The following is a 24,374-nucleotide window of genomic DNA, read 5'->3' on the forward strand; positions in this document are numbered from 1 at the left end:
GCCATGCTGCCTCTGCCCTCCGCAGCAGCAGGGATTATAATAATCCGTATCTTCCAATCAATTATTCTGCCATGGATGATACATTACAGGTATTTATTACTTTTTCAGAAGACCATGGGCATTCTAGTATTTCAATTGTCTGTTTTTCTCTTTTATGTAAACTTGTTGTTTTGCCTTTTGATGTTCTGGCACAGCCTGCTGTTGGAGCTGACGAAAGGAAAGGGGAGGCTCAAGGCAATGTTCTTCTTGCATCAATTGAGAATATGCAATATGCTGTTACTGTAGATGTTCTTCATACTGTAAGTCAAATTGTGAAGACGATTTAAAATATCCTTAATTTTTTTGTTATTTTCTCTTCTAACTATGACAATGTGGCTATAGGTGTTCTCATCATTTGGTTCAGTCCAAAAAATTGCTATTTTTAGAAGAATGGGGGGACACAAGCTTTGATTCAGTACCCTGGTATGCGTCTAGAAATAGATCATTGTAGGCTTTAAATCACTAGGCTTTGAACTAGTTTTTTTTATCTCTTTAACAACAAACACTAGATACGTTAGGGTAGGCTAGAGACCTAGAGTTGAAACCCTATAGAAGCTACAACTCAAAGTTCAGTCATGTGTATAGCTATTTTCCTTTCGCTTCTATTCAAGGCTAAATCTTTGGGTACAAAGATTGAATAAAACTTAATAGTATCTATACCATTGCCACGATGTTGTTCAATCAGAATTAATAAGAATTAAACATTATGCCAAGTCAAACAATTTAAAAAGTATGTACCTATCCAATTCAATAACCTTAGAACACAAGTATGCCCGAAGAGCGCGAGCACATTCTAATTCAGATAAGAAGATGCCCAGTGCACAAACACTCCCAATAGGAGTCTTGTCAAATACTGGTCCAGAATCATGGTCAACTGTGTCACCTGGCACTGTCTGACCTTGCTGCACAAAAAAGATGAAGTATACGTTAATCATAATATGTAAACATGAAATGCACGCTATCAAGACAGAAAAGATATATAAGTCAAGCTTAAATACTAACAGTATTTGGTGTAACAGATTCATCGGCCCGAAGAACCTCATCAATCAAATCTTCAAATGTAGTAGCTAGATTGGACTGCTTTGTACCAATAGTATTCAAACATTGCTTGATAGAGGCAAATATTTTGCCAACCTCTAAGTCATAATCAATCAACTTAGCTTGGAACTTCTGGCGTTGATGTACAGGAAGCATCTGAATCTTATTTGCCATCAGGTCTTGCATAAGAGGGAGTTGGATGATTATATTTGGAAGTCGACCATGTTGATTTGGGTCTTCATCAACAGTTTCTGGCCTCATTGGAGACTGGAGTAAAAAAATAATAATAATGATATGATAATTATGGTAAAGCAACAGACAAACAAATAACATAGTGGGTATATGATCTAACCTCAATCTGACCAGTAGATGGCGATTTTGAGACATAACATGTCTCACTGCTGCTCCGAAACTGATGAAACAGAATGAAAATTAATAATTATGTATATGGATTGACTCATGCCATTAATTGAGATCATTAAAAGACTACTAAAATCATTGGTTTGTAACTAGTCATAAATAACATTGTTATAAAAAACAGGAAAATTATGATAGAAGAAATGAAGACTCACAGGGCAAACACCAAATGGTTCGCCACCCTGGCGAGGCTTCCGCTTATCGGCCATTGACAACGCCCTTATAATATTCTTATTAAAATACTTTATGCGCGGAGTGCCAATTTTGTTGTTTGGAGCAGCAGCATGGTGCAAATGATCCAAATAATAGAGCTACATAATATATATATATATATATCATGAGAGTCATATACAAATGAACGTAAACACATAATATATGTATGTATTTTCAAATTGCAATTGGTTAATCTAATAAAAGATTTGCCAAATTAATTATGAAACTTACAAGAACAACGATGGAACAGCCATATATCGTCACCGACACATTGTTAATGCTCCTGTTGTGCCATTTCTGTGCAGCGTCACATAAGTCACTAAAAATTAGATAGCACCAATCAATTTGAGGGAATCGCTCCATTTCTTCTGTAAGTAGAACCTCATTGTAAGAAATAGACCAGCTAGCTGTTGGGAATAGCAGCCGGTTGAAGAGAATCAGAAAAAAAACATCTGATAGAAAGATCGTCATCCTGGCCTAGCCTCAATCTGTCCTGGAGCTTTGAAATAACAAACTCATCCTTGCTAATATTCAAGGAGGCCCGAAGTGTTGCCGCAGCGTTCGCTTCATCAATATTAAGGGGCTTTCCACCACCCAAATTTGGAAGACCATATCTGATGGATAGTCTGTTTGGTGATTTTGAGTTCTTTGTCTGGACCAATACGAAGAGTCATGTCTCTGGGGTCTAGCTTCTGCATGAGCCAACAAAGAAGTGTTCGACATCCAATTGCATCAATTGTCATGTCAAGAATACTAGAGAATCATTTTCTGACTATAGCTTGACGTTGCCTTTCATTCAATATCTGAATGGACGCAAGAACATCTCCTGGGTTGCATATGATGTTGAGTCTCTGTAATGAAAAGGTAGATAGATGGATAAATATGTTAATACTTAAATATCACAATTTATGCGTTCTTATTTATACAAAGTTCCTTGTCCTATGACTGTTTTGGATTAATGAGCTAAGATAATGTAGAAAGCTATATCTTTCAGCACATAAGGTATGTATTGTGATTAGATGCATGATTAAAATATTGGAAACGATTAATTTCTGCAATGTTGTAAACTCACCTGCGTCTTGTTTGGGGCATCCATTAAGATATTGCACTTCTTTTTTGGTGGCTCAAAGTCATCATCACCATCCACATTAGGCATAGGAATCTTTTTAGCATCGGCTGCATCCACATTTGTAGGGTCGCCCATGTCAGCCGAGCGCGGAATGTCAACACTGAAACATTCTTGACTTGACTCAATGATTAAACGCTTCAGATTGGTTGGGGGTCGATCAACCTTCCGCATTATTGAAGCAGCAGCCTGCAAAAGAACAATGTAAAGCATATGTGCTTTATTGAGTTACATCAACATATACACCAATGATTATACGAACTAATTGAACACTCAACACAGTCATACACATTATAATTCATTAATTGTGTTATATGACCCTAACAAAATAAATGTCAACACAGTCAAACATCAAAAAAATTGTATCATTGCATTATAGAAATTGCCATATACATATATGCAAACCAACAGACTGTTAATCTAAAACAATATTTACTCAGAAAAATATATATTTATGCAGTAGTAGTTAATAAGCAGCAACATAAACATTTATACATGACTAAAACAAAACATGCAACCAGAAGTTCAAAAATTTATTGTTGCAATTTGGACATGATTGATGACCATATTTATGTGAAAAATATGATCCAGTAAGTATATAAAAAGTGAATTGCATTTCAGTTTATCTGAATAATATATAGTAGCACGAAGTCATGAGCAGCACACTTGTTTGCACATCAAAATATCAACCACTGCTTCATAAAGATATGTATAATTCACATCAATTGTGTTATATGACCCTACCAACATAGATGGTAAGTGAACAAAACATCAACAAATCGTATCATTGCATTGTAGAAATTGCCATATACATCTATGCATACCAACAGTATGTTCATCTAAAACAGTATTTAACCAGCAAAATAAAAAGTTATGCAGTAGTAGTAGTGACTAAGCAACAAAATAAACATTTATACAGTACTAGAATAAACATTCATATCCCGACAAACAAAAATATACATTTATGCAGTAAACAAAAAACCAATTTCGCGTAAGTAGATCTCCAATTTAGCGTGAATAGATCTTAACGTGTCTGCTAAGACGCCAGTAAGAAAACATGCTATCCCTTACTAATACCCACTTGGCAACATGTGTGTTGTTATGGGTTTCCTACTTATTATGTTTGACTGAAGACACTTGCTATATAGCTTTGCTAAGGCCCTGAGAGACACACATTTCAAATAACTGAAAACATTTATCTTCGAATACCTAACATGCACACAAATCCACGAGGCGCCAAAAAATGATCTAGCCGAATCATATGCATATGGGGTGTTTGTCATGCTAAGCATGTTTGGATTGACTAAAATAACTTGCTAGCTGCTAAAAATGATCCAAGTACCTTGGGCTGATCATCATCTCTCTGGTATCCTGGTTACATTTTATATATGAATAATATGAAAACATTAATGTGTTGCGCTGTGAACACTGCAATGCAGTGTTCAAGATTGGTTTGTTGGGTTCAAATAAAAGGCCGAATGCAGTTTTCAGTTTCAGGTCATAAATATTTGCATCCATCGCATTAACAAGGTTATATAAAAAGGTAGAGATTACAAAAAATACCAGCAGAGCAAAAGCTTTTGGGCAAATATTAGTATAATTCCCACACTGTTATTATCAATGTTTGGTATTATTTTTTTCTTTTGAAAATTGATGTTCCAAAGAGATCACTAGATTTTTACAATACAATTTCTGCAGTCACACAATGATGATGAAGAAAATGTAACAATTGTAACTGGATCTGATGGGTTTGAACTGCTAGATGTGAAGCAAAAAAGTTGAACTAGATCTGATGAGTTTGGACAAACAAAAATAAACAAAACAAACATAAATATTTATACAGTACTAGAATAAGCATTCATATATCGACAAACAAAAAACATTTATGCAGTAAACAAAAAAATAATTTAGCGTAAATATATCACATGTGATTTCTTTGTCATTGACGGCCAGAAAATCCGACAGAGGTTGATGGAGTTGGGCACCTGGAATACGGCGCAGAGATCAACGTCGCACAAATACGGCACACGATGCATAAGAAAATGGAGCATATGAATGGGGAGATTAGGAAGTAGCAGTGAATGCATAAAAATTACAGAGGAACTCAATACCTTGGGAAGCAGGACAACCGTCGACGAGCGTGTAGAAGAACAATGTGACGCGTGGGCGGAGGCTTGTCAGCGGCGAGCGGCTCCACGACACTGACAACGGCGGCGCCGATTAGGGTTGAGGGCGAGTGGGGGTGGAGGAAGGCGAATCGCCCTGACGGGAGGGGAGGAAGGCGAATCGCCTAAATAATCGCGGCGAGTCGGCCAGGAAGGTTGACCGCGCGGGGGTTAGGGTATAGAAATGTTTGACCGCGTGGGAAGTGGGGTAGTGGGCCAATTCCTGAATTTCTAGAACGTGGGTCGGCTGGAGTATTTACGCTAAATCTCTATTGTGTATAAACGGAAGAATGGAATAGCGTAAACATGTGTTGACTAAGGAAGATATTGTTGACCACGTGGAAAGTGGGCCTAAGCCGCTATTTCTGGAACGAGGGTTCGTGGCTGTTACTCTGTTTACGCTAAAATGAGTTTCCGTTTACGCTAAATCAGTTCGCTTGCATAAAAAGTGATCGGACGTGAGTTTGCAGATTTGATGTCTGAGGCTCTCCACAGTTATATAGAGCTTAGGGCTCTTAATAGATAAACTATATATATATATATATATATATATATATATATATATATATATATATATATATATATATATATATATATATATATATATATATATATATATATATATATATATATACTAGTTAGATGCCCGTGCGTTGCAACGGCACACGAAATATCTTACAAAATGTTTGTGCACAACGATTACACGACAACGACCAACATATATATATTCATCGACTTCGATATCTCACAAATTATGTCAAAATAAATCTCTATTATAAAGCATCGGTTTGCAAATGCTTTGTTGGAACTCTAAAGTCTGTTGCACAATCAGAATAGCATAACCCAAAGTCCAATTCTTATGCTCGCAAACTTTTGTGCTTGTGGGCTCATCGCCACTTGTTTAGTGGATGATCTTTTCACTGTGTGTGCAAGCTGACAGTGCCTTTGGCTGCTGTGATGACCGGTTTTTCGGACGTGTCGCACACTCGCACTGCCTGGCACATCCTCTTGGCCTCTTGTTTTCTTACCAGTGCTGGACTGCTGGTGACTGGTCATGGTAACTGATAAAGAACGCCCTTTCCACAGTATATTCATTCTTGTGGTGCCTACCCCTAGTCCAGGGGGGACTACATTTCCTTCTTTTCACTTGCCTTCACGAAGTCTGTCCGATGCTGCTGCTGGAGTGCAAACCAGCAGGTGCTTTCGTGCTTGCTTCTTTGCAAATCCAAATAAGCTGCCCTGTTATTTACTTCTGAAATCTGAAGCTACTGCTCAGCTAGCATTGTACTGGTTTTGCTTTTGGTCTTCATCTGCAAGATGGTAGGTTCTAACGACATTCTTGGAAAACTGCAACTTACGAATAAGGTGAAGTGTTTCATCAACCAAGTAACTCCTGTGCTGTGTGTATGATGAAAACACCTGCACAAGGATTTGAATGTGAGCAAATTCTTTGAAAACTGAACGTGCATAAAAAAGATTGAGCATAGACAGAAAATTACCGTGCAAATAACCCCAATCGCTTTCAATTATCCACCAAGAACGTAGTAAAGCATGTTTTCGCTAATTGCAGAATACAACTATCTGACAAGCGCACTGTTGTGAGCAGTTCCTTAAGAAAACCCAATATCAAGCATAGTTTCTGCACAACGGAATAAACAGAAGCATAAACTCTGCCACACGAAAAGAAAATAGAACTCTATTAGTGCCCGGCAGTGCCCCATTACAAAATACTAACATGGTAGCAAAAAAGAAATTCCTAGAAATTTTCAGCTGACATGACGAACCACCCTTCATGATTGTCTTGTAAAATACTAACATGGTCGCAAGTTTATTTCACATATTTGTAGAATTCCTAGAAATTTTCAGCTGACATGAAAAGAATGAATACATTGGTGTTCATTCTTGAAAGTTAGGCTCATATACACATTATTTGGATTTATTTAGAATAAAAAATACCATAGAGAACACATCTGGTCAGTATAGAATAATAACATGAAGTGCCGCACTGGAGTGGACTTGCCTGCTTACCAAACAACGAAGCAACAAATGAAATGATACACTCTTCTGGCTCCTCTTAGTAGCTATCTTTCTTGTTTTTCTTGTTGATGGGAATCTGTGGCAGAATTTTAATGTAAGTTAATAACAGACAAGATAGCTTACTAAGCGACCGATGGGGTTAGGCCATTATTACATAGCACATAACATCAGAGAGGCAAAGGAGGAAGATTTACTTGCCTTACCCATGAAGGTTGCAAAAGCAGTCTTAAGGCCAAGCACATCAACAGATCAGCTATTCTCCTACAAGACAAAAAACATCAATACGTCTGGTCAACAATATTAATAACGACTCGTGGCATATCAAAAAATCATACTAACACTTTTACAAGGAAAATAACAGAATGTGGTTATAGAAATGTATTTTTTCACCCTTCTCCTGAGGGTTGGAACAACCTTGAAAATGCCTTCTTCTCCCGATATCAGATGTTAGAAATCTGCCAGAATTGCCAGTGCACATCCAGAAAAAGATGTGGTATGAACTTAAGGCCGAAGATTCATATAAGTAGCAAAGCAACCTTCTTTGCGGCAGCAAGCTCTCGGTTAATTCCTCCTTGAGGATTTCAAAAACAAAATCCAATGGTTTCAGTTGTGAACACAAACCATCGTTCGACTCTTAACGACAACATTAATGTGGTCGAGCGCATTATGTACCTGCAAATGTGGTACACCGTGAAACATGAGGTGTCTGTAAGGAGCTTTGAATTGACTATGAAGACACGAAAGTAATTCACTATAGGGACACTAAAAGTAAGTCCAACCAACACCAAGACTATCAACAATTCTCAATCCACATCTTGTGTTCTTACGGTGGGAGAGCAGAAAATCGCAGCACTGTATCCAAACCTAAAATAAGTCATTTAGAAAGTAGTCAAACACAAGCTCACAGTATGCACAACTCACTTTGGTCTGAAGTGGTTAATTGGTATATGTGCTTTGAGTAGCTAATCGTCTGCTTGCTTTCGCGGTTTCGCAGGAGACTGATGGGGTCTTCCAGGTCTCCGTATTGTGTCACGATGAGCCCATATACTGTCCATACCAATAGGCAAATCCATTAGTACTAATCAACAATTGTACAAATCAAAGTGCTTATCATAACTTCACTATATGACAACCAGACATTTCAATTTGCAACAAAAACATAATATTAGATGCTCTGGTGCCTCTTCTATACTATTAAGAATTTTAAGAACCTCTAATATTTTCAAGCTCACTGCAAGCTCTGCATCAACTATTATCAGGTTGCAGCGCAAAAAATAATCATGATATTGAAATAGAGCTAACAAGTCATCAAACCAGTGTACCACTGCAATGGTTGATGGAGCAAAGAGCTTCTTCAAGTCGACTATTTCAGACATTGGTGATAAAAACTTCCATGCTCTCCCCAGCTTCGGTTCCTCTAGAATTTTAAATTTCATAGTGACACAAGCAAGCAAAACTGTAGAACAAACATATAGAGCAACGTAAATTATGGGTGAAAGATCTTTCAGCACTAACAAAACTTATTTTTAGCTGCAAGTAATCTCTTCGATAGAAAAAGGAGTGCACATTCATGGGTGCAATCATTTGAGGTGGAGCAGTTCTCTTCTGTAACAGTTCCTGTAGCACCTCCTGACCCTAACACTTTGGTTTAATTTGTTTGGGCGTTGTCGTGTCCCTCGTCAACGTTTGATACGACACGAACAACATTATACACAATAGATCATACAAAAACAGCACCAACCTGCAGCAAGCTAGTCACATTATTGTTAGTGACTGAGTCTTGCAAGTGATTACAGTCATAAGCAGGCTTACCAGAACTAAAAGTTATACTAAATACTCAAGCAGCAATTGACTTACATCCATTAAGAGTGAAGGATATGCTAGTCCAATATTCTTACAGCCATTAAGCTTCATACTTCAGTTGTAAGAAAAGTTGTGCACATGGCTTCCAACCCTCTACGATCACTTAATTACCTTTTTTCTTCTCTTTAAGAGATTTCACTACAAAATAAGAGTTCCCTACTTGAACTCTCTTTTCTGTACACTATACTACCATTGTCAACGTTCAAATAACTAAAAGGGGATGCATCTAGACGTTCAAAATTATAATTGACATTCCTTTCTAAAATTATTAGGTTATACAATAATAATTACTCTAATGATAGAGCTTTTAGGACAGCACATGAGGTTCTCAACCAGGTAATAACTATAAAATTACATAGTAACTATGACATAGCAAATACCTGTATATCTCCCGCTAGCAGAGCATAGAAAAAAGTCAGTTGGGGGCTGCTGCAACCTGTAGAGGAGTGTGGAGGTGCCAACACTATTTTGTAAGCAAAAGTCATTAAGCATAAAGAACATTGCCCCACTACAGATGAGTAGTGCTCTGTGAAACTATATAGGAAACACATGGCAGCTCCTAAGGCCAATTACAAAGAATGAGTAATTGAGGATCTAAGAATTTGCAAAAAATTATAACCACCTCCCCACAAAATTCTGCTAATCAACACTGAATATGTATGTATAAAAGAAGTCTATCACATTCACATATTTTAAATAAAGGGAAAAAAGGAGATGTTCAAAGCTGAGATGTCTCTTCATAGCCCATGTTAGTGAGATCACATGTTCACAGTTAGTAAAATTTGACTTAAGCTAAAGCTAAAGTAAACTTTGATTTGGAATGTGGAGATTATGAAAGAAATGCTTTATTGTATTTCAGTTGGGGAGCCATCTGTGGCAGCCAAATCTGTTCGGCAAACCTGTGCAAGCTATGAATAGAAAATGGGTGAGTGTCAACCCAGATTCAAAAGCGCCACCTAGGCATACAGGCATACCCAGCTCGCCTTGGGGAACAATGGTGCCTTATCGCCTTGGTGTCAAGGCACACCAAGCTCTCGCATGGACGCCTAGTAACCTTTGCAACCATGAGTGGCAGCTGGGTTCAGGACTCCAGGGCTAGTACACCATGGCAAGCTCGAACTTTGAACCAAACGCTAACTAAAGATGATTGAGCTGCTTTTCATGTACATCCAATGTGGTCACATGGTATAGTTGATCAAACAAAATGTGTAAATATATGTGTAAACAACATACCCTTGAAGACGATATGACACCTGAACATACAAGCTCAAACTTAAATCCAAATATCGTTGAAAGTTGAAATACAACTGAAATTAAGTATGACGATGCACATAGTTGATTCAGAATCATACCCTTGAAGAAGGAAATGGTTGCAGGGGTAACGGTGCTGACCCTAGAATCGGGTATACTGTTTTTGCCCAGGTAACTTCTTGACTTCAGCGCTGGATTGCTATCGATAATAGCGACTCTAAGGTGTTTCGTTAACGGCATATTGGCTGCATACAGGACATAAAAGCATGAGAAATTACAACATTAACACGTCAATACAAGCAATGGTTCGATGGTAAAAATACTTGAGATTAAACTATGAACAGGTAAACAACACTCCAGCTCCCAGAGAACGAAGTGGCAGCTGCCAAAACATTCTCGTTCTAGGGATGATACTATTTATGGTCAAATACTAATGCGACGAGGAAGAGAGCATCGACTGCCAGACACAACTGAACACAAGACGACTCATCACATCGGTACCTTAAAACAGGTCAGAGCACACGAACAGCAATCCCTACACATTGCACAAGCAACAGCCAAGCCCATCATGCCTCCACCAACGATAGCAACGTCTAGCACATTGGGCGGATCCTTCTCGGCGTGATCCTACACGTTAATTGAGAAAGAGTGAGTAGCAGGGCACGCGCTGGAACCGTAACTCCGCACGGAGCAATCACAGTTGGGCACCCCAAACGATGCCATTCCTACACGGTAATGGGAGGCAGAGTGATCGGGGGTGAGTACCTGCGGGCTGGGCGTCCCGTTGGCCCCCGCATCCGCGCGCGAGGCCGGTGCGTCGCAGAAGGCGCGAGCGGCCGGATCCGGTTCGCCGCCGGCGCAAAGCATCTGCGCGGGAGGAGGGAAGGACGCCAGGGAGTCCGGGAGATGCCGAAATCTGAGAGCGGAAGGGGGCTGAGGGCATCGCGGAGGTGGGATTCATGGGGGATGGGGGCGAGAGAGAGGACCAGGAGTCAGGCAGGCAGGGGCGCGGACGCGCAGAACCGAGGAGATGGCAGCGCAGCGAGGGGGAGAGGAGGAGGAGGTGGTGGCGGCGTAGGGGCGCGGACGCGCGATGCCATGGATGGAAGGGGGCAGATGGAGCGCGGCTGCCATGGGCGATTCCCGGCGGATCCCTAGCGCGGAGGGAATTTGGGAGCGGGGCGCGCCTGCCTTGAATCTGCGCGCGGAGATGGCGGTGTGGTAGGGGCGTCGGACGGAGGCGGGGCGCGAGGGTACCTGTCGCGGTGGGGGAGGCGGGCGGAGGCCTCGCGAGCTTGGACAGTATTCATGAGCATCCGGCCGAGCGGGCGCCTCCACCACGAGAGCGTGCGGAGACCGGGCGAGCGGGCGGGATCCATGCGCGGACACGGCGAGATCCGGGCGAGCGGGTGTGCCGGGATCCGCGGCACCTTCCATCGGCGACGCGGTGGAGGCGTGCATCGTGGGCGAGATCCACGGGTGGGTTCCATCGCGGACACGGCGCGGGTGGGTTCCATCGCGGACACGGCGAGGTGGAGCACAGGGGGAGGGAGAGGCGGTGTGGGAGGAGGGCCGGGATCCGCGACACCTTCCATCGGCGGCAACGGCAAGAGGACCTTCCATCCGCGCGCCATAGGCAGAACCGTGCACCACTCAATGTGTGGACGCCTACACTCCACTCTTAAGGAGTAGTAGAGTGCCCGTGCGTTGCAACGGAACCATATAATATGTGTGTTATATTGTTATAGATGTGTCCGTGAGTTGTCTCATTGAGTCACCACATTGCAGGCTCGAAGCGGTCTTTCTGCATTTGCATGCGGGGAAAGGCTTGTCTCAGTTTATCTTTCCCCAGATCCCACTCATGTGGGAGTCTCAGGCATTGGATGTGCCCTTTTTTTGAACAATTTTGGTCTATTATCACCATGCAGTTAATAGTTAAAACTCCGTGAATTAGAAAAGTTTTGAATGCAGTGAAGAGAAAACCGAGCAGGCTGATCGGAAGGAACTTGATATTAATATATACAGCAATTGATCATGATATTATCAAGGTGTTGTTTCTATGTGTTAATATCTTCTGGATCCAGAAATGTAAATCAGTTGAAGAGTGTGCTAAAGGTATCTGTAAAATTTACATTAGCATATAACAAAATCAGGTCATTTGAGACTTAAACACTTATGCTACCTCCTTTCATATATCGCTTCATTGGATTTATTATGGCAAAAATAAAATGAAGGTAGAAGACAAATTGTTACATGGAAACAGGATGATAAAGAATTTGCACAAGCAACCGCTAATGATAAGAAGAGCTATGAGTACTCCAACTTGAGCTTTGAAATGCATAATAGAATATAATCGAAGATGTCAAATTGATAACCTTTCCCTTGTTTTATGGCTTCTTCACTGTCACACATATCCCAACTATTTCTGTCAAAAATCTTCCCACTTGAAACAGCTTCAGCTAGAGCGGTCTTTATGGCATCAGCATGAGCAGATTTATCCACTGAACTATCACTGAGATGTAATGGTGAAACAGGCCCTGCTGATCAGAGTTGGTCATCATATTTATGTTGTTTGATAATGGATAGTGGATGCATTACGGAACAGCAGCAATCTGGATTTAGTGTGCAAACCCCAGATTTAATACCTTCATCTTCATCGAGCATAGGGTGGTAAGGTGTCTTAGGCTCAGTGATCTTCTCTCTTTCTGGTTTGTTTGACTCAATGTCATTTAAATTCTCCTCATTCCATTTGACATGGCCCCTGGAACACATCAACTGTGGTATTTTTGCAGGGCAAACCATTATGTCAGAAAAAGAAGTTGAGACAGCACCACTAACCTTGCCTTCTTGGGTTCTCTAGCTTTCATTGTGTCCTGACAAATGCACGGCAGCTCAAGAAACACAGCCTCAGAATCTGCAACGGGTTACCAGGAAAACATCGTGCAAAGGGAAGTCAGTATAATGTATCACAGGCATCTTGGGATGATCAAAACCTTGTACATCACTATTTACCGAAACCTACATAACTCCACAAGCCCACATCAACCGACAGATACTAAAATCATTTGTTGAACAGATACTAAAACCATTAGATAAGGCCTGTCAAACAAGATGGTATGATACTAAAACCATTAGATAAGGCCTGTCAAACAAGATGGTATGATAAAGTGTTACTGATATAATGAAATCGAGAAGGCATTACTGATATCCCAGAGAAGAGATCAAGTAAACAAATGCAAAAAAAGAACCATGCAGAAACATTAAAAGGATATCCAAGTAATACTAACTATCTGATACCCGCTAAATGATTCCTATGTAAATGTGTTTCATTCTCTTGTAAAAAGAACCCACAAACCCACAAAAAGAACCCACAAATCCAAGAGAATGTAAATGATTCCTTTTATATATCCAATGAAAAAGAACCATGTAGAAACATTAAAAGGATATCCAAGTAATACTAACATTAAAATGGAAGCATGACTACTGTAAATGTATTTCATTCTCTTGGATTTTCCCTGTGTCCTACCGCTGCAAACATGTGGGAGTGCTTTCGAGGAATGTGTGTGTGCTATGTTCGAATCGGCCAGGTGGGGAACATGGTTAGGGTGTTGCAGGAACAGCAGGGAACTCGAATCCCTGGCCATGGGCACAAGCATGGCCACCACTCAGTACACATTAGTAGTCTAGAGTGATGGATGCTCTCGATTATATGTTCACTTTGTTTTGCAATTAACTGATATTCACTTTGTTTTGCAATTAGCTGATTATATTTCCAAGTGAACATATAGTCCAGTTAATTTATTTCTCACAGTTTTGCTAGTGAGTGATATCGTCAGACCATCCAACCTACAACTTACCATGGTTCAGATAGTAGCTGACCACATTACCACCTAACAGTAGCTTCAGATAGTAGCTGGTTGAGCCATGGTTTTACACCATAGGAATCATTTACACAAAACAATCATTAATAATCATTTACACAAAATAATCATTTACACAAAATTGATAACAACATAATCAATTTGTGTAAACGAAAGTAGCAGCCAACATAGGAATCATTTACACCATGCTCTACACATCTGTGAAACAGATATTTCATGTAACCAAACCAATTGTGCTAGGAGTGGATTTGTGGGTGCTTTTTAGCTGTATGACAAGTACCTCGAGAGCAACTGACACAAAATAGTTTATATACAAGAGCAAGCCGAGAGACTAAAAAGAGCACAGTAGAGACTAAACTATACGCCTATACTGTAGTAACAAGGAGCACTTTCAGGGCTAGTTAATGTAAAACCGAAGGGCACATAACTATGACGTGGGTATATGCTGACCTTGATAGGAGCAGTGCAAAGCGCTGGAGGAGACTGTCTCGTAATGCTTGGTCGCGACAGATGCCACACGACGCTTGCAGCCGCAACACCATTAACAAACCTGGCCACAACCATTCCCACATGTAGTGCCTTTGTTGGTTCCCTCCCTCTGTTAAATTAGAAACAACCTGGCTGGATATGACAGTACCTCTCGTTTGATCAAGCTAATCCAAAGTGTGATTAGTTTCATTGGAAAAAAATAAATGCAGACAAGCTGAATTGCTAATTACATACCATATAATCGTTAATGATTATCCATGGGATCTTTTCGGGTGATCACCCAGTTTAGAATGACACACTGCTATTCTCCGTCTCGATCCATGATCTATCTCATAGCCTAGAGAGCCCAAGGTGTTCAGAGATATGCCTGTTTGAACCTGCGATTGCACTAAGCCGAAAGTTCACCATCATTTACCAAGTAAAAAATCTTGGATAAAAAATGGAACGAAATTAAACCATACAATTATCGACCTTGTCTATCACTCTCTAGCAGTCACAAAAGCCTTCTGTGTAAATAGAAAGGAGTACTGGGGGATTTATTAGGATAAGGCATATGCATAATGTGTGAGTTGATGATAATTGATATTTGATAAGAACAAGGCGCTCTAACCGTCTATGCACTACTTACCGACCACTCTTAATATACAAGTCAAACTCATTGGCATGGCTTCAAAGGAAGTTGTGGCGGTGACCGATGACCATCAAGAATGCAATTTAGCAAGATATTCCTTCGTTTATTTCTAAAGTGACGCCCTACAGAACCATGATTTCCAATAAAAGGAAGTCTGTCTAAGTTCCCACCATCAATGGCAGCCTAAGTGGACGGCTAAAAGAATTGTTTCCCCAGCCATTGTACCAAAAGGTTGGATTAGGCCTCTTCTGCCATCTCTTATTGGCCTGCCAAGCTTCTCCAAATATGGCCTTCGCACTCTTGCTCGCCCCCTACAGCCCTTACCATAATTTTCATACTTGAATACAAGCTTCTTCCAAATACTATCATCTAATGCAAGATTCCTCATTTCCTTGCACGTGCACTCAACCTTTGCAAGATCAACCCCAGGTAAAAAATGCAATACCTTAGTCTTAAGATCAGCAGGCAAAGCCATCAAGCATGGCGTGGCAAACGCAAATAATTCAGTTGGCACAATGATACCATTAGTGGCAGGCAAATCTCATCCGTCGGCGCTCTCCACAGATCATGAACTCCCTTCTCATGCACTTCACTCAGATAAAGTAAAGGCTCAAGCCCGTGCACATACTACCCATAAACTATCACGAAATTTGGCCATCAAGGAGTCATTCAGCACCACCACCTTCCGCTCGATTTCACAGAGATGCCTCTAGTACCGGTCACGCCCTAGCCCATGATTTATCATCGTATACTATTTCTTCATTAGATTGTTCGCTACATCTACTGATTGAGCGTATTGATATCGAGTGAAGTGATAGCCTGCCACTCGCTGAAGCGGAAGGAGCAGAGGCAGGGCGTGACCGGTACCAGGACCCACAGCTCGGTGGTGTGGATGTAGTCGACGACGGTGAAGCTCGTGAGGCTGCGCACCCCGACATTAGTGAAGTTGACGTGGCCAGGCGACAGCAGTAGCGGAGGTCAAGGTTCCGGAGGCAGGGGCAGACGGTGACCATCCGGCGCAGCGAGGCGTCGGTGAGGAAGACGGAGTGGAGGTGGATGACCTCGAGCATGGCAACCATGGCGTTGTTGACGGCCCTGAGGTTGAGCCCACGCACCGACAGGCGTGCGAGCAGCGGGGACCCCACGGGAACTGCAGGGTGAGCATGCTCGGGCGGCGCGTGCCACCTCGCCTGGCTGTCGTCGATGCAGAGGTGCAGGTCCTCGCCCCTCCCGCCCACTCGGCCTGCCCGCTCCTGGATCCACGCTCCTCGCTCTCGGCGCCGACAGGTGGATTCCCCGCTTGAGCGGCTAGGCGAGGTAGGCTCCGGCGGTTGGTGGGGGTAGGGGGCGGGCACGGCGGGATGGGCGGCCATCACGCGGGGAGCGGGCGAGGTTTGGGGGCTGGGTGTCGCGGGGACAGAGGCAGGCGGGGGCATGGGCTAGTGTGGACGCCTTCGTTGTCTCTTCAACGTCGGCGCTGGAGACGGTGGCAGAGGGGCGGAGTCCAACGCAGACGCGAGGTCGAGCACAAGGAATGGCTAGCAACACCAGCGCAAGCCTGGAGCGTGTAGAAGCCGGTGGAGGAAGAGAAGGAGGCGACATACTTGACCTCGTCCAAGCTCACCTCCACGGAAATTTAGATCTAACCGACTCTCTCCCGGTGCTCGTTCATCCTCCATGTCCCGCCGCTGTGAAAGCCAGGCGCTCGATGTCGTCAGGGAGCAGGCTGGAGAAGGTGTCGTAGGAGAGGTTGAGGGATCGGTTGGTGTCGTAGGAGGCAGGGCGAGCGTGGATCTATGGATCGGCGTTTATGGCGGATAGGCGGATCCGCGGCATCCGCTTGCGCGTTGATGGCGAGGAGAGGGTGGGGGATCTGCGGCGCAGGCATGCAGTGCGCGTTGATGGCGGAGAGCAGAGGGCGCGTGCGCGTTGATGGCGGGGAGCAGAGGGGAGGAAGGTGGGGGATCCGCGGCGCGTTGACGGCAGAACCGTGCACCAAAAAGTTTGTGGACGTCTACAATAGTGTCTTATGTAGTAGTAGAGATATATATCTATTACTACTACTTAAGAGAATAGTGTAGGCGTCCACACAAAACCTTGGTGCACGGTTCTGCCAGCTGATCCGCCCCACCCTCCTCCATCGCAGGCAACGCAGGCTCCGGTCCTCCCTCCCTCCACCCCGGCTGCCGCCGACCGCGCGCTACCCTCGCGACCCCGTTCATCCCGCCGCCGTCACGCACGGACTACCTCCAGGATGCTCGGCCCTAACCGCGCCCTACCTCCCTCCCCCAACCCCGTTCATCTCGCCCCCGTTCATCCCGTGAACCCATCCCCGCGGTCCCCTCGCTACCCATCCATCTCGCCGTCGTCCTCGCCCGCCCTGCCTCCCACGATGGGGAACCCCATCCTCGACCTTTCTCAGTCCCTGGCCACGCCAGCAGCGCCTCCCAGATTCTCCCCCGTTCATCCCGCCCCCCGCCCGTGATCCCCTCCCCGCGCAAGATCTCGCCCCATCTCCCAGATCCTTCCCCGGCTGCAAGGATCTAACGAAGGCATCCACAGTGACCCCGTCGCCGCCGCTGCTCCCGCTCCGCACCGGCTTCCCGCGCCTCGCCGTCGTGGCCCCCGTCGCCGCCGCTGTCGACGTCGCGCTGGCCGAGGTCGCGTGCCGCGTGCTCGCCGGCCTCTCGTGCTGCTGCAGAGGCGGCTGAGACAACGAGGCCACTGCCAGCACGCCGGCGTCCGTGACGGCGCGCCCGGGGTGGCGGTGGGAGGGGGAAGCCCAACGTCGCTGAACAGGCTGTAGGCAAGCTCGAGCCGTTTCCAGCATCGGCATGGTGTTCGCGACTGCCAACGCCTCTTCTTCAGCCACCACATTAGTCAGAAATGTAAATCAGTTGAAGAGTGTGCTAAAGGTATCTGTAAAATTTACATTAGCATATAACAAAATCAGGTCATTTGAGACTTAAACACTTATGCTACCTCCTTTCATATATCGCTTCATTGGATTTATTATGGCAAAAATAAAATGAAGGTAGAAGACAAATTGTTACATGGAAACAGGATGATAAAGAATTTGCACAAGCAACCGCTAATGATAAGAAGAGCTATGAGTACTCCAACTTGAGCTTTGAAATGCATAATAGAATATAATCGAAGATGTCAAATTGATAACCTTTCCCTTGTTTTATGGCTTCTTCACTGTCACACATATCCCAACTATTTCTGTCAAAAATCTTCCCACTTGAAACAGCTTCAGCTAGAGCGGTCTTTATGGCATCAGCATGAGCAGATTTATCCACTGAACTTTCACTGAGATGTAATGGTGAAACAGGCCCTGCTGATCAGAGTTGGTCATCATATTTATGTTGTTTGATAATGGATAGTGGATGCATTACGGAACAGCAGCAATCTGGATTTAGTGTGCAAACCCCAGATTTAATACCTTCATCTTCATCGAGCATAGGGTGGTAAGGTGTCTTAGGCTCAGTGATCTTCTCTCTTTCTGGTTTGTTTGACTCAATGTCATTTAAATTCTCCTCATTCCATTTGACATGGCCCCTGGAACACATCAACTGTGGTATTTTTGCAGGGCAAACCATTATGTCAGAAAAAGAAGTTGAGACAGCACCACTAACCTTGCCTTCTTGGGTTCTCTAGCTTTCATTGTGTCCTGACAAATGCACGGCAGCTCAAGAAACACAGCCTCAGAATCTGCAACGGGTTACCAGGAAAACATCGTGCAAAGGGAAGTCAGTATAATGTATCACAGGCATCTTGGGATGATCAAAACCCTGTACATCACTATTTACCGAAACCTACATAACTCCACAAGCCCACATCAACCGACAGATACTAAAATCATTTGTTGAACAGATACTAAAACCATTAGATAAGGCCTGTCAAACAAGATGGTATGATACTAAAACCATTAGATAAGGCCTGTCAAACAAGATGGTATGATAAAGTGTTACTGATATAATGAAATCGAGAAGGCATTACTGATATCCCAGAGAAGAGATCAAGTAAACAAATGCAAAAAAAGAACCATGCAGAAACATTAAAAGGATATCCAAGTAATACTAACTATCTGATACCCGCTAAATGATTCCTATGTAAATGTGTTTCATTCTCTTGTAAAAAGAACCCACAAACCCACAAAAAGAACCCACAAATCCAAGAGAATGTAAATGATTCCTTTTATATATCCAATGAAAAAGAACCATGTAGAAACATTAAAAGGATATCCAAGTAATACTAACATTAAAATGGAAGCATGACTACTGTAAATGTATTTCATTCTCTTGGATTTTCCCTGTGTCCTACCGCTGCAAACATGTGGGAGTGCTTTCGAGGAATGTGTGTGTGCTATGTTCGAATCGGCCAGGTGGGGAACATGGTTAGGGTGTTGCAGGAACAGCAGGGAACTCGAATCCCTGGCCATGGGCACAAGCATGGCCACCACTCAGTACACATTAGTAGTCTAGAGTGATGGATGCTCTCGATTATATGTTCACTTTGTTTTGCAATTAACTGATATTCACTTTGTTTTGCAATTAGCTGATTATATTTCCAAGTGAACATATAGTCCAGTTAATTTATTTCTCACAGTTTTGCTAGTGAGTGATATCGTCAGACCATCCAACCTACAACTTACCATGGTTCAGATAGTAGCTGACCACATTACCACCTAACAGTAGCTTCAGATAGTAGCTGGTTGAGCCATGGTTTTACACCATAGGAATCATTTACACAAAACAATCATTAATAATCATTTACACAAAATAATCATTTACACAAAATTGATAACAACATAATCAATTTGTGTAAACGAAAGTAGCAGCCAACATAGGAATCATTTACACCATGCTCTACACATCTGTGAAACAGATATTTCATGTAACCAAACCAATTGTGCTAGGAGTGGATTTGTGGGTGCTTTTTAGCTGTATGACAAGTACCTCGAGAGCAACTGACACAAAATAGTTTATATACAAGAGCAAGCCGAGAGACTAAAAAGAGCACAGTAGAGACTAAACTATACGCCTATACTGTAGTAACAAGGAGCACTTTCAGGGCTAGTTAATGTAAAACCGAAGGGCACATAACTATGACGTGGGTATATGCTGACCTTGATAGGAGCAGTGCAAAGCGCTGGAGGAGACTATCTCGTAATGCTTGGTCGCGACAGATGCCACACGACGCTTGCAGCCGCAACACCATTAACAAACCTGGCCACAACCATTCCCACATGTAGTGCCTTTGTTGGTTCCCTCCCTCTGTTAAATTAGAAACAACCTGGCTGGATATGACAGTACCTCTCGTTTGATCAAGCTAATCCAAAGTGTGATTAGTTTCATTGGAAAAAAATAAATGCAGACAAGCTGAATTGCTAATTACATACCATATAATCGTTAATGATTATCCATGGGATCTTTTCGGCTGATCACCCAGTTTAGAATGACACACTGCTATTCTCCGTCTCGATCCATGATCTATCTCATAGCCTAGAGAGCCCAAGGTGTTCAGAGATATGCCTGTTTGAACCTGCGATTGCACTAAGCCGAAAGTTCACCATCATTTACCAAGTAAAAAATCTTGGATAAAAAATGGAACGAAATTAAACCATACAATTATCGACCTTGTCTATCACTCTCTAGCAGTCACAAAAGCCTTCTATGTAAATAGAAAGGAGTACTGGGGGATTTATTAGGATAAGGCATATGCATAATGTGTGAGTTGATGATAATTGATATTTGATAAGAACAAGGCGCTCTAACCGTCTATGCACTACTTACCGACCACTCTTAATATACAAGTCAAACTCATTGGCATGGCTTCAAAGGAAGTTGTGGCGGTGACCGATGACCATCAAGAATGCAATTTAGCAAGATATTCCTTCGTTTATTTCTAAAGTGACGCCCTACAGAACCATGATTTCCAATAAAAGGAAGTCTGTCTAAGTTCCCACCATCAATGGCAGCCTAAGTGGACGGCTAAAAGAATTGTTTCCCCAGCCATTGTACCAAAAGGTTGGATTAGGCCTCTTCTGCCATCTCTTATTGGCCTGCCAAGCTTCTCCAAATATGGCCTTCGCACTCTTGCTCGCCCCCTACAGCCCTTACCATAATTTTCATACTTGAATACAAGCTTCTTCCAAATACTATCATCTAATGCAAGATTCCTCATTTCCTTGCACGTGCACTCAACCTTTGCAAGATCAACCCCAGGTAAAAAATGCAATACCTTAGTCTTAAGATCAGCAGGCAAAGCCATCAAGCATGGCGTGGCAAACGCAAATAATTCAGTTGGCACAGTGATACCATTAGTGGCAGGCAAATCTCATCCGTCGGCGCTCTCCACAGATCATGAACTCCCTTCTCATGCACTTCACTCAGATAAAGTAAAGGCTCAAGCCCGTGCACATACTACCCATAAACTATCACGAAATTTGGCCATCAAGGAGTCATTCAGCACCACCACCTTCCGCTCGATTTCACAGAGATGCCTCTAGTACCGGTCACGCCCTAGCCCATGATTTATCATCGTATACTATTTCTTCATTAGATTGTTCGCTACATCTACTGATTGAGCGTATTGATATCGAGTGAAGTGATAGCCTGCCACTCGCTGAAGCGGAAGGAGCAGAGGCAGGGCGTGACCGGTACCAGGACCCACAGCTCGGTGGTGTGGATGTAGTCGACGACGGTGAAGCTCGTGAGGCTGCGCACCCCGACATTAGTGAAGTTGACGCGGCCAGGCGACAGCAGTAGCGGAGGTCAAGGTTCCGGAGGTAGGGGCAGACGGCGACCATCCGGCGCAGCGAGGCGTCGGTGAGGAAGACGGAGTGGAGGTGGATGACCTCGAGCATGGCAACCATGGCGTTGTTGACGGCCCTGAGGTTGAGCCCACGCACCGACAGGCGTGCGAGCAGCGGGGACCCCACGGGAACTGCAGGGTGAGCATGCTCGGGCGGCGCGTGCCACCTCGCCTGGCTGTCGTCGATGCAGAGGTGCAGGTCCTCGCCCCCTCCCGCCCACTCGGCCTGCCCGCTCCTGGATCCACGCTCCTCGCTCTCGGCGCCGACAGGTGGATTCCCCGCTTGAGCGGCTAGGCGAGGTAGGCTCCGGCGGTTGGTGGGGGTAGGGGGCGGGCACGGCGGGATGGGCGGCCATCACGCGGGGAGCGGGCGAGGTTTGGGGGTTGGGTGTCGCGGGGACGGAGGCAGGCGGGGGCATGGGCTAGTGTGGACGCCTTCGTTGTCTCTTCAACGTCGGCGCTGGAGACGGTGGCAGAGGGGCGGAGTCCAACGCAGACGCGAGGTCGAGCACAAGGAATGGCTAGCAACACCAGCGCAAGCCTGGAGCGTGTAGAAGCCGGTGGAGGAAGAGAAGGAGGCGACATACCTGACCTCGTCCAAGCTCACCTCCACGGAAATTTAGATCTAACCGACTCTCTCCCGGTGCTCGTTCATCCTCCATGTCCCGCCGCTGTGAAAGCCAGGCGCTCGATGTCGTCGGGGAGCGGGCTGGAGAAGGTGTCGTAGGAGAGGTTGAGGGATCGGTTGGTGTCGTAGGAGGCAGGGCGAGCGTGGATCTATGGATCGGCGTTTATGGCGGATAGGCGGATCCGCGGCATCCGCTTGCGCGTTGATGGCGAGGAGAGGGTGGGGGATCTGCGGCGCAGGCATGCAGTGCGCGTTGATGGCGGAGAGCAGAGGGCGCGTGCGCGTTGATGGCGGGGAGCAGAGGGGAGGAAGGTGGGGGATCCGCGGCGCGTTGACGACAGAACCGTGCACCAAAAAGTTTGTGGACGTCTACAATAGTGTCTTATGTAGTAGTAGAGATATATATCTATTACTACTACTTAAGAGAATAGTGTAGGCGTCCACACAAAACCTTGGTGCACGGTTCTGCCAGCTGATCCGCCCCACCCTCCTCCATCGCAGGCAACGCAGGCTCCGGTCCTCCCTCCCTCCACCCCGGCTGCCGTCGACCGCGCGCTACCCTCGCGACCCCGTTCATCCCGCCGCCGTCACGCACGGACTACCTCCAGGATGCTCGGCCCTAACCGCGCCCTACCTCCCTCCCCCAACCCCGTTCATCTCGCCCCCGTTCATCCCGTGAACCCATCCCCGCGGTCCCCTCGCTACCCATCCATCTCGCCGTCGTCCTCGCCCGCCCTGCCTCCCACGATGGGGAACCCCATCCTCGACCTTTCTCAGTCCCTGGCCACGCCAGCAGCGCCTCCCAGATTCTCCCTCGTTCATCCCGCCCCCCGCCCGTGATCCCCTCCCCGCGCAAGATCTCGCCCCATCTCCCAGATCCTTCCCCGGCTGCAAGGATCTAACGAAGGCATCCACAGTGACCCCGTCGCCGCCGCTGCTCCCGCTCCGCACCGGCTTCCCGCGCCTCGCCGTCGTGGCCCCCGTCGCCGCTGCTGTCGACGTCGCGCTGGCCGAGGTCGCGTGCCGCGTGCTCGCCGGCCTCTCGTGCTGCTGCAGAGGCGGCTGAGACAACGAGGCCACTGCCAGCACGCCGGCGTCCGTGACGGCGCGCCCGGGGTGGCGGTGGGAGGGGGGAAGCCCAACGTCGCTGAACAGGCTGTAGGCAAGCTCGAGCCGTTTCCAGCATCGGCATGGTGTTCGCGACTGCCAACGCCTCTTCTTCAGCCACCACATCATGATATTTTTTATTACTTGTAGTACATGTTGAGCACAATTCGCTCACTTAGCCCAGGACAACTAGATGTTGACTGCTTTGTTTGAATTCAAACACAATTTCAGGTACACCAAACTAGGAGCACAAATGTTACTGATGTTTCTGTTGCCATCATCTTTATTTTGTAGCTTGGTGTATGATAAAGTCGCAATAGAAACACCAAAGAGACAGAACTCTCTATTGCTGATGCTGTTTCGATGATTCAGTGGAGCCTTCTTGCAGTTTATCTATTTTATATGAACCATGGTCGGTGTTACTATTTATCTTTACCTTAATTATTGTTAACAATCGAATACTACATTTGTGTGGATTTGGAAGCAAGTGTATTTTACAGAAAAGTTTTTTGAGAGTCGTTTATATGAACCATGGTCGATGTTACTATTTTCATATAGCTTAAAAAGTTCTTGTATTCATCTTTTTATTTTGATGATGACTGCAACATAACCACTTGTATTTATAGTTTGGGATCATGCGTGGCCTCCATATCAGGTGCGACCCGGCCAT

The sequence above is a fragment of the Zea mays genome, chromosome 1 (genome assembly GCF_902167145.1).
Source record: "Zea mays cultivar B73 chromosome 1, Zm-B73-REFERENCE-NAM-5.0, whole genome shotgun sequence".
Lineage (NCBI taxonomy): Eukaryota > Viridiplantae > Streptophyta > Magnoliopsida > Poales > Poaceae > Zea > Zea mays.